This window comes from Triturus cristatus, chromosome 8, assembly GCF_964204655.1.
Source record: "Triturus cristatus chromosome 8, aTriCri1.1, whole genome shotgun sequence".
Taxonomy (NCBI): Eukaryota; Metazoa; Chordata; class Amphibia; order Caudata; family Salamandridae; genus Triturus; species Triturus cristatus.
The window spans coordinates 221835567-221850402 of record NC_140591.1 but is presented as its reverse complement, the minus strand read 5'-3'; positions in this window follow the sequence as shown (position 1 = coordinate 221850402).

Here is a 14836-nt window from a genome sequence, read left to right as displayed (position 1 = left end):
CATGTGTTAGTGGCAAGACGACTGCTAGGTCGGGAAATGACCATTTGCTGCTGTTACGCCCTCTATCACAACCAATTGGCTGTCTTGACATCCCTCTCGGCACACATAGCGGACATAGTGGTGGGGCAGATGGTGGTGGGGGAGATTTTAACTGTGTAGCAGATGTACATTTGGACCGCTCTTACCCCCCCTGGCGGGAGCACAGATGCACAGGAAGGCAGCAGGGTTGCGGGAGTGGATGACATATTGGGACTTACACGACATATGGCGCTTACAGCACAGTGGGGACAGGGAGTATTCTTACTATTCGCACTTACATCACCTCCATACTCAGATTGACGCATTTTGGTGCTCACAAACAATTGGCGCCCTCGCTCACTCTACTGAATACCTGGGCCGCACATACTCGGACCACAGCCCCTTGCTGTTGACTCTCCATCCCAAATGGCGCAGGCCTCTGATACATGCGTGGCGACTTAGTCCAGTGACCTTGGAAGATGCACCATTTGCGGACTCACTGCATACGACAGTAGAGACATACTTTACTGAGAATGCGGATACTGCATCTACGGCCCTGGTTGAATGGGAGGTTTTTATGGTGGTGGTGAGGGGACACTGTATGGGGCAGACCGTTGGGATACAGAGGGAACTCCATAAAGACCTTGCGGAGATCGAGGGGGACCTGCAAACCCTGGATAACATGCAGGGGCCACGTCCCGGAACCCGTGAGCAATTGCTGGCCAAGCGCAAGCAGCATGATGAGGCTTAGGACAGGCTCAGAGCACACGATTATAGAGCATATATGGACAGGGTGCAGAGTGAGGAGGGGAAAGCGGGGTGGCTATTAGCGTGGATTATTCGGCCTGAGTCTCAGGGATCCCCTATCACCCGGATCAACGTGACAGAAGAAAGGACTGAGTATGATCCAGATAAGATTAACAATGCCTTTCAGACGAAAACTGTACTTTGCGGCGCTAGGCCCGTCGCGGGAGAAGATTGCCGCCTTCCTGGACCCATTGGCGCTGACGGAGGTTGAGGGCGAGGCTGTGGACGAACTGGGGGTCCGATCACCCTTCAGGAGGTCAGGGGAGCCATAACCCTGCTGGCTGGAGGCAAAACACCTGGCCCAGATGGCCTGCCTGCCGAGATTTATACGAAGTACGGAACTGAGCTGGCCCTCGCCTGGTAACCATGTATAATGAAGCCCTTTGATTGGGCAGTTTTCCGCCATCAACGCGGTCCGCTACTGTGATACCACTCTCCAAGACCGAGCGCTTGGAGGCTGGTGGCCGGGATTTTAGACCGTTCTCTATGTTTAACACTGATTTTAAGCTACTTAGTAAAATACTAGCCCTCAAACTGCTTCCCCACATGACTCATCTGATTTACCCAGACCAGAATGGGTTTGTCCCCTCCCGCAATACGTCATTTAATTTGCGCCGGCTGTATTTGGTCTTGTACCACTCCAATGTGAAAGACCTGCCCCGGGCTACACTTCTCTCAGTAGACCTGGAGAAAGCGTTTGATACGGTCAACTGGGACTTTCTTTTGGAGGGAATGTGGAAGATGGGGCTGGGTATGGGCTGGCTGAAGTGGGTCCAGCCGTTGTACACGTCCCGACGGCGCAGGTCAAGACGGGCGGCACCATTTCCCCGGAATACGTAATAACCAGCGGGGCCCGTCAGGGATGCCCCTTGTCCCCGTTGCCGTTCGCACTGGCTGTGGAACCGCTAGCGGCAATTTTCGTGCGGGAGGTGAGGGGCTGGGGATACTACTGAATGGGAGAACATACACAATTTCCCTGTACGCTGATGATCTGCTGATTTATTTTAATGATGTTGCCAGGGGGGCAGACTCTGCTTTTGCGTTGCTGGAGGGGTTTGGCAACCTGCCCGGCTTACGCGTGAACCACAGCAAGACGCATTTGTTACCCGTGGACGGTCCCTCCCCTAGACCTGAGGATCTTCCTGACGAGCATAACTGGATATCGGCTTCCTTTCGGTATCTGGATATTCAGATCTTCCACTCCCTGGAGGATATGAGGGAGGGTAATTTGGGGAAGGCAGTGCATATATCCGAGATATACACCGGCGTTACCATTGATAGGGCTCCCTCATGGAGAACCCCAGGTGATCCTGGGGGCAGAGCAATTGTCTGCTTGTACTGAGGCAGGGATCGACACAACCAGGGACTCTTTCCAGGACAAGTGCCTACTTCCCTTTGCGGAGCTAGTGGAGGGCTGTGGATTGCCTCCTGGCCAGTTCCTCTTGTACGAGACACTGGTGAGGATGTTCGAGCAATTGTGGGGTGCAGGGCGAGAGTAGCCAGCCACTTATGGAGTTCTTCACTCCGTGATCACACTGGGCACAGCCGGGCATCAAATTAAGTGGTTTTATGCATCACTCCTGGTCACATCCCTGTCCTCACTGTTAGATCTATGGGGGAAATGGGAGCGATGTCTTAACAGAACACTCACTGATGCTGATTGGGGGCATATTTTAGGATCTCCCAAGAAGGTCTCTCGCAATTCCCGCCTCAAATATTTACAGTTTAATTGTGTCCATATGACATATATGACCCACACCGTATTTAGGCTGCATTTGGAGGTGGACCCAGGGAGTGCCCAAGATGTCGGCAACTGGTTGCGGGCTTTCTCCACATGACGCGGAGCTGCACAACTGTACACAGTTTTGGGAGGCAGTGGTGACTAAACTTAACAACACACTGGGAGGCACGCTGGCCCAATCGGTGGAGGTCTGTCTCTTGGGGCTATATCCCAGATCACCTAAGGATAAGGTTGGAAGACGATTTATTGATCTGTCCCTAGCCTTGGCTAAGAGGCGATTAGTGATCTCCTGGAAATCAGCGATTTGGCCACAGTTTGGGACCTGGACCCTGGAGGTCCTGCGCTGGTGAGCAGCAGAGGGTTAGGGCACTGCACAGGGAAGAACTGAAGGGCTTGCGTAGGCGCCCCATCGCCGAAGCTTGGAGAGAGGAGTTATTCAACTTGGAACACCTGAACTGCCCCAATAGCGAGAAGGAGGAGAGTGGGAGGGCCCCAACACAAGGAACTTAGTTGTGGGAAGTCATAGGGAAGAGGACGGAAGAGCGCTGGAGAGGTGAAGCCATGACTCCTGACCTAAACCCGGATTGACCCTGACCGCCCGCTTTGCCAGTGCTGCACCCCCCTTCTATGGAAGCCCCTCCTGGTCGTTTCCTCCTCCCTCCCACTGCAGCTGTAGTTTCTCGGTAGCAGTGGTGGAGAGTGACCCCCCGCATGGAGAGAAGTAGTACTAGAGACAGTGTATGTGAAGTCTGGTTTTGTTTTTTCATGTTCTAGTTCAACAATTTTCTTATGTAATGGCATACAAACTTTGGTTCTCAGTGAGACGGATTACAGATGGCTTATCTCTCCTTGATATCTGTCAGGCCCCAGGGACTGCAGAAAGGTGTAGCATAGGCACAACCAAAACACTGGATGAGGTGGGCTTGACCTGCCCACACACTGTGATGGAATACATGGAGTAACATGTGTACCAACTGATTGCATTGATTGACTATCTGCCTATCTTTGTATTGCATGTAATGTATCCAGCTAAAGGCCGAATGCCCGAATGGATAGACATTATATATACTGTGTTTGTTAGCAACTACATCTTGAATTTCTCTGTGTGAATGTTCTCATATGATTATACTGTTATACTTATTATGTTGAACCTTCAGCATTTTACAGACTCTGCCCTCTTTTGCCAATAACACATCTAAAGCAAGATAGTATTGCATCAACATCGCCCTTATCGAGACCATCTCTCCATCTACGAGCAACAGTGACTGAGCTGTGTTAACCAACAACTCATCCACAATGGTAGATAACCTTCTAATCTTGATGTCATTCAAAATTACGCACAAACTAGGTATCATCGCTCCAAATATGTATCCCACAATCTCACCAGCACTCAGCCCTCACTTCTCCCTATGGTTTGACTGTCCTTCCAAAACTCTCCAAATCCTCCACATGATATATCTGTAAAAACACAACAGCCACATAACAAGTGCCATACCAATTATTCGGAAGCCAAACATATGTATTTCTTCCACACACAAAATACACACTTGGCACCACTTGGACAGCTTCCTGCAAGAACTTCTTCGAAGAAGCAGCATTTGCGAAGAAGTGATCACTCACACTCTGTATCACAAATATGGTGTCATAACGGGTCTGTACCTGTCAAATGCAAAGTTTGCCTCGATGTTCCCAATCTAGAGGTATAGGACCATAACTCCTTTTAGCCTAGTAACTAACTCCTCCTTGGTCCATTCAAATGTTTCCTCCCTACTGTTAAGCTTAACTGTTTGTCCTCTATGTCTAACCTCAACTTGATCTACACATTTCTTCTCTATGTCTGTTAGTATGCACGTTAAGTTGTGTCTATGCGCATAAGCTGTATCTAAAGTTACAGTGGGCATGAAATACTTTCACATTCTCTCCTCTTGCTTGTAATAATTTTATTTGTTCAGATGGTTTTAGACTGGAATTTCCAAAAGCACCAAATCATAAGTCGAGAAATAGTACTCACAGTGATCCTTCCCATAAAACATGCTAAGAAGCAAACTACATGTAATGCCATATGTCAAAGGAAGATTATGATATCTAATACCTTCCTTGACCGACGCAGGCAGCTGCATACATACATAACAGTCTCTCACATCCATAGTATCCACATGCTCGTACAACAACTTGGCATAAGCATTCAATGTGTAATCACACTTGGACAAATCTACATGCAAAAAGCGACTAGTTTGTTCTATTAGGTTTTTATCAGATCCCAATGTGCCCTCTTTGGAGGCAGCAGAGGTAGGTGTGGATGTCCCATGTACCCCCACTCCCTGTACCTCAGCTTTGTGTGCACTCAAAATGGATTCAGTAATGACTACTGCTATCACTATGATTACTCCTACAATAAGTGTACCTATAATATATTTGTGTTTGCGGTTCGAATTTAAAGACTCAATTTTTAAAGTGGCTCAGATTGTAGCTGTAACAGGATCAGCACAAAAGTCTCTTTTCTCCACCTCTTAGGTGCTGACAATAAAGTCTTTGAGCTGCTTTTCCTGGGTCTTAGAAACTCCGTAACAGTCTTTAGCACAGTATTTACACAACTTAGAAGACTTCCCTAGTCCTCTCTTCTTCTAGAAGGAAAAGTCGCTAATTTTATTCTTCTATCACTAGGGCCTAGGTTATTTTCTCTCAAGCAATTTTATTTACAGTTCATCAGTTCAATTTACATCCCTTATGAGATCAGAGCCAATCTCGTAAATTACTCGCTGTAACAATTCTGCTCTGAGTGCTGCAATCTCCTGAGGCAGTTGATGGTTCCAAAATTTGGGAATTTGAAGTCTTCCAGAATCAGAGCCCGTAACCCACCCAACCTTGGTGGATAAGGCACAGTCAATGACAGAATTGCATTAGCCTCTATTCCAAGAACTCTCAGCAGGCTTTCGACAATCAGGATCAAAGTCATGGACCTCATTCTTCCTGGCATTTGTAGCTAGATAAATCCACTCGGGAGAAGAGTATCTCTGACATGGCACTCTTACTCTCCCCGATCTCCTTACTGATCCGGACACTTGCTCAGACTCACTCTGTTCCAATTCAGATGACTCACTTATTGGTTCAAGTTCTTTTTCAGATGCAAGTCTTAAGTTCCTCCTTTGCTGTCTATCAGGCCACGATTCATTAGCAGATTCTCTCTTTCTTGTCTGCACATGGCCAATTTCCACACTAGTCTCTTCAGCTGAGTCAGACTCTATACCACTCACAGCGTTACCGTATCCCTCAGAGTCTTTGCCTGGGTCTTGTGCAGCTTGCTCCCCCCTCAGCTCAACCCGACAGGTATCCAGCCTCTTCAGGAACCCCTATAGCTTGGCTTACCCTCTCTGGTGATCTTGCGACCACCGCTGGAATTTCTTCTGGTAGAGGAGCTGTTTCTTCAGAGGCACCTGTGACCCATCGGGTATGTGAAGTGTGTATCCAGTTCGGCAGTCCTCCACACTTCACAGCAATATTTGTTTTGAGTATCACTTGGTAAGGCCCAGGCCATCGAGGGTCAACACAACTCTTTCTTACATGTTTTTAGACTAGCACCCAGTCTCCAGGGCTCAGGTCATGGCAGAGGTCTTTCGATGTCGGTGCAGTTGCTGCTTCAACCTAATGAAACACAGAACGAACCACATCAGCCAATCCCTTACAGCAGTCAAGGATTACGTCATTTGATATGTTTATTAAAGCTGTGGCTGGTACTGCAGGTAATCGCATTGCCCTTCCCATGAGGATCTTAGGCGGAGATAGCCCAGTTCTACTATCAGGAATGCTGCGCAAGCTCATTAGGTCCAAGGGCAACGCGTCAGGCCATTTCAAAGATGTCGTAGCACACGCCTTTGCCAACCTCGCTTTTAATGTTCCATTGATCTGCTTCACAATGCCTATAGACTCTGGCCTGTAACTACAATGCAGTCTCTGATTGACGCTCAAGGCAGTACACAACAGCTTTATGATCTCGCTGGTGAAGTGTGTTCTTCTATCCAATTCCAATGTAGTTAGAAATCCCAAATGCAGTACAAGTTCCCTCAACAATAACTTTGCTACTGTGAGACTGTTGAACCTTCTAGTTGGATATGCTTCCACCCTAATGAGAAAAGATGCACACAACAACCAAAATGTATCTCAATCCATTACACACAGGCATCCCAATAAAGTTCAATTGGATCTGGTTGAAAGGTCCCCTGACAAGGTAACAACCGTTTTCTTCCCAGCATTCATCCATTGACACGTAATACACCGATGACACACTGCTTCTGCAAACACACACAACCTCGGATTGAAGCAGGTCTGCTTGAACAATCTCACCATTGCGTCTGTTCCTATGTGGGCTGCTCCATGAATCTGCCTTGCCATTTGGTTTAACAAGCAATCTGGTAACACTGCCCTACCATAAGTTGAAACCCATATATCATTCTCTCCCTTCTCACAAACTGCTCAAGTCCAAACCACTTGTTCCTGATCTTTTGCCTCCGTTTGCAAACGCCTAACGCTATGTGTCTACAACAGCTAGCATCATGCTGAGTTAGGTCTTTTCTGTGCTCTCGCCAACACATTCCCCATTAAAAATGCATGCAAGTGTAGCACAAAAACTAGCAACTTCATCTGTATACCTGTTCCCTACAGTAACAAAATCATCCCCCTTCATGTGGGCTGTGCACTTAACGACAGCCACTTCCTTTGGTAACTGTAATTATGCCAGTAGTTGTCTAACATATTCCCTGCTCCTTATTGGCGAGCCTGATGACATTAGGAACCCCCTCTGCGACCATAGCTGTCCGAAGTCATGAACCAGACTAAAACCGTACTGGCTATCGGTATAGATAGTGACTCGGATCTGTTCAAAGACAAGGCATGCGCGGGTCAGGGCAATGAACTCAGCCACTTGTGCGGAGTGTACTCCCTTCAGACAAGCAGCTTCCACCACTCCCGAGATGGTACAGACAGCAAATGTTGCTCTCAAATTACCTTCACTGTCTTTTAGGCATGAACCATCAACAAAAAGGATTTGATCAGAGTCTGGCAATGGTTCATCGACAATGTCATATCTTGGTTTGGTACAAAGCTCAGTATCATCCAGACAGTCATGGTCTTCACAATCTTTAGCATTTGGACCAGGCAGCAAGGTAGCTGGATTTAACACAGAACAGCGCTTCAAGGTAAAATTTTCTGCGGCAAGCAAAATTTGCTCATATCTTGTCAGCCTGTTATTTGTCAAATGCTGTTTTTGTTCTCATCATCTGAAGCTCAACTGAGTGTGGCACATACACAGTAAGCGGATGACCCATCACAATGCTTTCATATCGTTCAATACTGAAACCTGTTGCAGCAATGGATTTGAGACATCCGGGCAACGCTGAAGCTACAGGATCTAATGTAGCCGAGAAATAGGCCACTGGTCTACGGGCCCCCCATGTGTCTGGGTGAGTACAGAAAGAGCACAGTTATCCTTTTCATGGCAGAACAGCAAAAACGCTTTGCTATAGTAAGGCATTCTGAAAGCTGGAGTGTGACAAATACACTCTCTCAGTGCCAGGAAAGCAAGCAAACAGTTGTTATCCCAAGGTACCGGATCACTCACATACTTATGCGTCAGCATCTGCAATGGTTCTGCCATCAGAAATAAATTCAGGATGCATTTTCAGCAGTTTCCAACCATTCCCTAAAACATTCTGACATCTTTCTGAGTCGTAGGCAGATTCATTTTCATGATCACCTCCACTCGTTCGGGTGACACCTTCCTCTTGCCTTTCTCAATTCGATGACCCAAATACTGAACTTCAGTCAGATAGTACTGAAGTTTGCTCGGAGCACCTTATGCCCATTGTCAGACAGGTGATTCAACATGGTGATAGTTTCATCCTTGCAGGCCTCCTGTGTTTCAGATGAAACGAGGATGTCATCAATACACTGAAGTAGTACTGAGTTTCAGGGCAGAATCAAACTCAAGGTTCTTCTTCAGTACTTGGTTAAAGATGGATGGACTTTCAATATACCCTTGTGGGATAATACGCCATGTTAAAACACAATTCTCCAGATGGAAAGCAAATAAAAATGGTCTCTCCTCGTGCAATGGATTGTAGAAAAACACATGACAAAGATCAATCACTGTGACCCAGACAGCTTCACAAGAAATCTGGAATTGGATCACAGATGGATTCAGTACCACAGGACAAAATGGAATTACAATGTTATTAACTTTCCTAAGATCCTAACTATGCGGTACATTTTGCTCGGTTTCTGCAATCCTATAATAGGCGAACCGCGCTGGCTTCCTATGATCTCCTTCAGTATGTTTTGTGCAATCATGGATTCAATTGCAGGTGTAATCCCTGCCGCCATTTCCGGAGTTGGGTTGTATTGAAGCATTCTAGGGAATTCTGCATTCGGCTTGATCTGTATGCAGACTTGCTCGACTCCATGAATCAGTCCGATTTCCTTCTCTGTGAAGTCCCATACCACTGGAGAAACAGTGTCTCTCAAGTCCAATTGCATGTCTTTCACTGTCAGTAAAGGAAACATGTCCACGCAATGGTTCTGATTCACTAGTTTGAAGGTAATGTCATCATCATTAGTCTGCAACTCGATTCCCTTTGGTGTGCAATAGATGGTACAATTCAATGTGCATAAAAGGTCACGCTCTAGTAAACAGACTAGACTAGAGTCACACACCACAAACTTATGATGATCTTGGATGGGTCAGATTTTCACCGGCAACTCTTCCGTCAAACGGCTGGTCATCCTTTTGTTAGCAACTCCTACAACTTGAATTGATTTTCCAGAGAGTGGTAGGTTTGGGACTACTGCAGATCTCACAGTAGAACAGGTAGCACCAGTGTCAATCAAGAACGTGATGGGATATCCATCAATGTCTGCCTCGACATATAGCCCATTCTGGTTTAACTCTAATATTGCTCCAAGAGTACAGTCTTCCTCCCCCCTTAGGCAACATCATTAGAACGGGTCCTGATCGAGTCCACCTAGCGCTTCAATGAAGGGCATCTGGTTGTACGTTCTATTACCCTGTGATATTCTCTGAGGTTGCAGCATCTGCACTAGCTGATTCTGATTCCCTCCCCTATTTAGGGATCTTGGCCTTGTTACAGTGTTTACCACATCTGTCACTTGCACGAGTTCTCCCTCCTGTAACAGGTTCACTGGATTTAAGCGACAGTCGCACTTCCAATGCCCAATCTTATGACAAAATCGACAAGCAGTTATCTTTTTCAGCGTGGCAACATCTATCCCTGTCTTGGGATCTATAGGGACTCCTCTTCCTCTTCCCTGTCCCATCAGACTCAGTGTGCATTGAACACCTTCTTGAACTGTCCCCTGATTGCAGACTACTGTTCCTCAGGTTGCTTGCACCTGTTCTTTCTTCTGTGAGTTTCGCATTTGGACCAGCATTAACTTCTCCTTTATCCTCCTATGCTTGGATTCCACCTCATCACTGCAACAACTGGCATACCGTTGAATTTCGTCCGTGGATTTATTTTGCCAGCAGATCAAATGCTGCTAAATCATGAGACTGATTTCCGGTCTCAATTCTGTCACAAATTTTGAGACAAATTGACCCATGTCCTTTGGATCAAGTGTGTCTAACCCACTGTATTGTTTAAAGGCTTGCAAGAGCCTCTCATAGTAAGCATGTACTGACTCTTTAGGTTCCTGGGTCATCTGATCTATCTTAACCCAATCAATGTCTTGAGGGGCTATTTTGATCAGAAGCCATGTGATCACCTGATCGTACTTTTTCATGACCAAGGGTGAAGGACCATGAGTTACAGGATCCCTCTCTGGCTCAGCATCAGGCCATTCTATAGCAATTTTGCATGCAGACCATAGGCTGCTAGGAACAACAATTTCAAACAACGTATTCTAGTCAATCCATAACGCTTATGAGATTTTGACAAAGCGATTGACTTGCTTATACCACACAGCAGGTTTCTCTCTCAACCTAGGAAAATCTGTCGTAAATGCAGCCAAGTCACCTGTACTCCAAGGGACATGCACGTACCTTCCACTAGGCACCTCCTGCAGTGGATAAGCCTCAACTCGCTCTGTTCTCCCTCCTGGAGGTGGTGTTTCCCCTGTCACCTTCCTAACACTCTTCTTCTTAGACCACCTTCCTTCCCACTTATCCAGCATACTCCAAGCCCGTATTCCTATGATCATCTCTCGGATGTGTGTTTTCAATCCCTTCACTCTCTTTTCCTCCAGCTCCTGGTCACTGTAATTAAGCCTATGATTTACCTGTAGCATTTCCGTTCGAGACAAGTCTACTTTGTATCTCTGAGCTAGTTGTGAGAACTTTTCATGTGCTCGTCTCGCCTTGCGGGTGACGTCCTTCACCACAAACAACAGGTTATCTGGTTCATAGGTCTCTATTTTTTTCCAAAGGTAGATTCCCACTGATGATCTTGTCTACCTCAGCCTTCAACCTCACCACATCCAATAGTTTCACCTTTACTCCAGCCTTGATCGTTCCCTGACTTGAGGTGCTATTCTGGCCATCCTTGCTGTTGTTGTGATCCCTCAACCAGGTCTCTAGGACTGAAACATCTAGAACATGTTGGTTTCCAGCAACTCCCTGACTCGCACTCTTCTCCGACCCTGCACCCACAGGACCTCTCACTGGTGTTTCCTACATTCTAATGCCTGTACTAGTGCTTGCCATAGGTATGTATCATATAGTACTGGAACCAATGCGTATTTCTGAATGATCGTTACTGGCTGGTAAAGGGGTACTAGATTCCATAGACACTAAGGATGGGCGATTTCCACTCATTTTCGCTGCCCCTCCCAATCCAGTTCCTTCTACCTGAACAGACTGTCGCTGACTAAGATTTCCCACTGAATTCAGGTCAGCCACAGAGACAACAGGACCAATGGTGACCGGGACCAATTGTGACCAGTACTGTAAGAGCTTCTGGTAACCATGAAACTGCACTGACTCCATTCTGTTCTACCCCTCCTACAGTGGGCACCCATGTCCCTCCTCCTCCTGCTGATATACTTCCGACGACTCCTGTACTAGGACCCGTGTGAGGTCCTGGCATACTTTTCGTGTTGCCTACATTCGCCAACTCTCGCCTTCCCTCCTCTGAGTGCGGATTGTAAGGTGGAGGACGCACATATAGCGACCTATTCATCAAGCTGTCGTCAGTATCACTCCTATCATTTCCGTTGCCCATCCTATCCTTGTTCTGAGATTCTCCCTCTCCTACTAGCATTGGGTACAACCTTTCTCCTTCAATAGTATCCACTCTCCATCTCTTAAGCTGTGCATCCCATTGTGCTTCCTGACATGCCCTCAAAGCTTTCCTCATCGTCCCTTGATATATCGCCCTTTTCTTTGCATGTACTACTTGTATCGATGCGTCTAATGCCTTGAACTGTGTTGGTCTAGGTACAGGTCGCAGCGCAAACATCACTCTTCTCAAATGATATAACACATTCAATCGAAATGAACCAAAACGTGGAAATTACAATTTACCTTCTTTTCCAGTAATTGTGTGCCAATTTTTAAGCCAAATTATAGTGTGGAGCCCTACTTTTGTCACCATATAGTGTGCTGGAGTATCCTTCAGTACCCACTCGAGTAACAACCCCTTGATCACCCTAGAAAAGGTCCAGCAACACCCTAAAACATCACATGATTCAATTGCAAGTTGTTCAAATCTTGATGATGGATAATTTCTTCAACCACAACTTCCCGATAAATACCAACCAGTCCCAGCGCGGCGTTACACCAACCGGCCTATCACAGCGCGACACACTCTAACGTCACTCTCATTCCTCGCAGCGGCTCACTCTCCTTTACAATTTCTTCGTACACATTCACTCTCTCGATCGTTTTATTCCGTAATTGTCTGCCATCTACAAGATCAATAGAATTCAGTCACTCAAGAGCATTCATACACAGCAACCCTTGACCTGCGCTGGTCACCTGAATCAGTATAGTTCACCACTGTACACAAAGTTTACTAGATGATTCCCACACATCCCATCCACACAAAGTTCCCTGTCTTAGGTGGAACTGCTGATGACGTCTCACGGCAACTCCTCAATTCCTCTGTCAGACAATCACAATAAAACTCTGTGTCTTCTGCTCCATTTCATATATCCCGGGATCTTAGGCTTCTTTGCTACCTGAAACTCAGATCTCAATCCTTGGACCACGTCCGGCCCGGACCCACATTCAGTCAACTCTCACACCAACTCCAGCAGACATCACACAATCACTTAATTCCCACAATCTAATGCACACCATACCCTATTGATATCCATGCGTCCGTTTGCCACTGATCTAGCCACACATCAAACTCTGTCCATCTCCATCGAGTTCCGTCGATCACCGTTCTTGGTCATTGGGCTCTATTTTGGGGCTCTGGAGTTCTAGACCTCACTTTTCTAGATTAGTTCTGGATTCTCTCCCCAATTCATGTTTAAACCATCCTATACTGTTACCGACTGAAAAGTGCTGGGCCCATAAGTTCTAGATCTGTTCTAGACTCACACTCCGATGATTCTTTTAAGCAGCATGAAAGCGTAGAGGGGAGAAATGTGTTATTCTTATCAAATCAATTCAAAATATATTCTTTAGACTCATAGTAACCACAGACAACTAAGTGCGGTTTGTTAATTTATTACAAAGCCAGAAATAACAAGACATCTCAAGTTGAGAGTGTACAAGTACATCGGAATTAGCATCAAACCAAATCTGTGCACCCAGCGCAATCTATGAAGCATAAAGAGAACAATTAATTCAAGGAATAGAATGCAGAGGATCAAAGAGCATGAGTTCCAATTTCCCAATTTCCCATTAGTCTATCCCTGCACTATCACTAACGTGGCATCCCTACTTAGCAATCTCAGAACAAGTGAAATAAAAGGTGTCAGCATGTGAAGTCTTCCTCAGAAGTCTTCTCTACCTCCATAGGTAAGGAGCATGAAGCCACAGAGCTCGTCCTAAGAGGCTCTCTCTCCGAAGGCAGTGAAGGAAGAAGTGGGCACTTTCACTACTTGCTTCACATTTTACAGGTGACTTTCCCAAAAGGCCTTGCAATGAGTCAAAAACAGAGGCTTGCATCATCGATTGGGGGACTTTGCTGGCGCCCTGCCTTACCTGCGTTGCTGCCGCCACTCCTGGGCCCTTCACGCTGCGTGTCTCCCCCGCCGCCGCCGCCACTACACCTTGCGGCCGAGAGCGGGGGGAGACTACAGCTCCCAGGCGCCTTAGCGCCCGTTGATGACACCCACGCGCCCAGAGGCGCACAAAAGAACGCGGCTCCCTCGGGGGTGCGGGAACCTCAAAAACAGAGGCTTGCATCATCGATTGGGGGACTTTGCTGGCTCCCTGCCTTACCTGCGTTGCTGCCGCCGCTCCTGGGCCCTTCACGCTGCGTGTCTCCCCCGCCGCCGCCGCCATTACACCTTGCGGCCGAGAGCGGGGGGAGACTACAGCTCCCAGGCGCCTTAGCGCCCGTTGACGACACCCACGCGCCCGGAGGCGCACAAAAGAACGCGGCTCCCTCCGCGTCGCGGGACGCGCGCGGGCAGCGCCGGGGCTAAGCCCAGGCAAAGGGCGGGCCCTCTGAGGCCCTCAGGAGACCGGACTGGGCCACTTCCCATTCTGCTGCACCAGGACGTTACCCGTACTTGATCTTGCCCACATTGATTAGTAAGTTGACTGGATTATACGAACATTGACATATGCGATTTTACGCGTTATAGTTGTTGCCTACCATTTATTCTATACGCATTTGTTGCTCTGTTGTCTTGGGTAAACGCATCAACTGTAACACTTATCATGAGTCTGTCCGCCTCTAAAGAAAAGCCTTTGGGGAGAGGATACGCTAATCGAGGGACACTGGACAATTTTGTTATCAGACCTACTACAGAAATAGATAAGGTCATGGCTTTAGACGAACTACGGGCTGAGAGACGACGGTCTGTGGAACATGTAAAAAACAGCCGTTTATTCCTTCCCTCTTCACAGGTAGCGATGTCATCACAACTCAGCATATCTCATGGAAGTGGTGGCCATGATGCTTCCTTTGGTGATGGCACGCCTTTACTTCTTAGAGATATTACTCCTCTGCCAGATCTAGATAACGAGCATATTGTCATTTCATCCCCTTTTCTGAATAATACTCTAGCTGAAAGGGACGTCTTGCTGGATGATTCATTATCCCCAGTGCAGACTGTCCGAAACGCAGCTAAGATTTTGGAAAG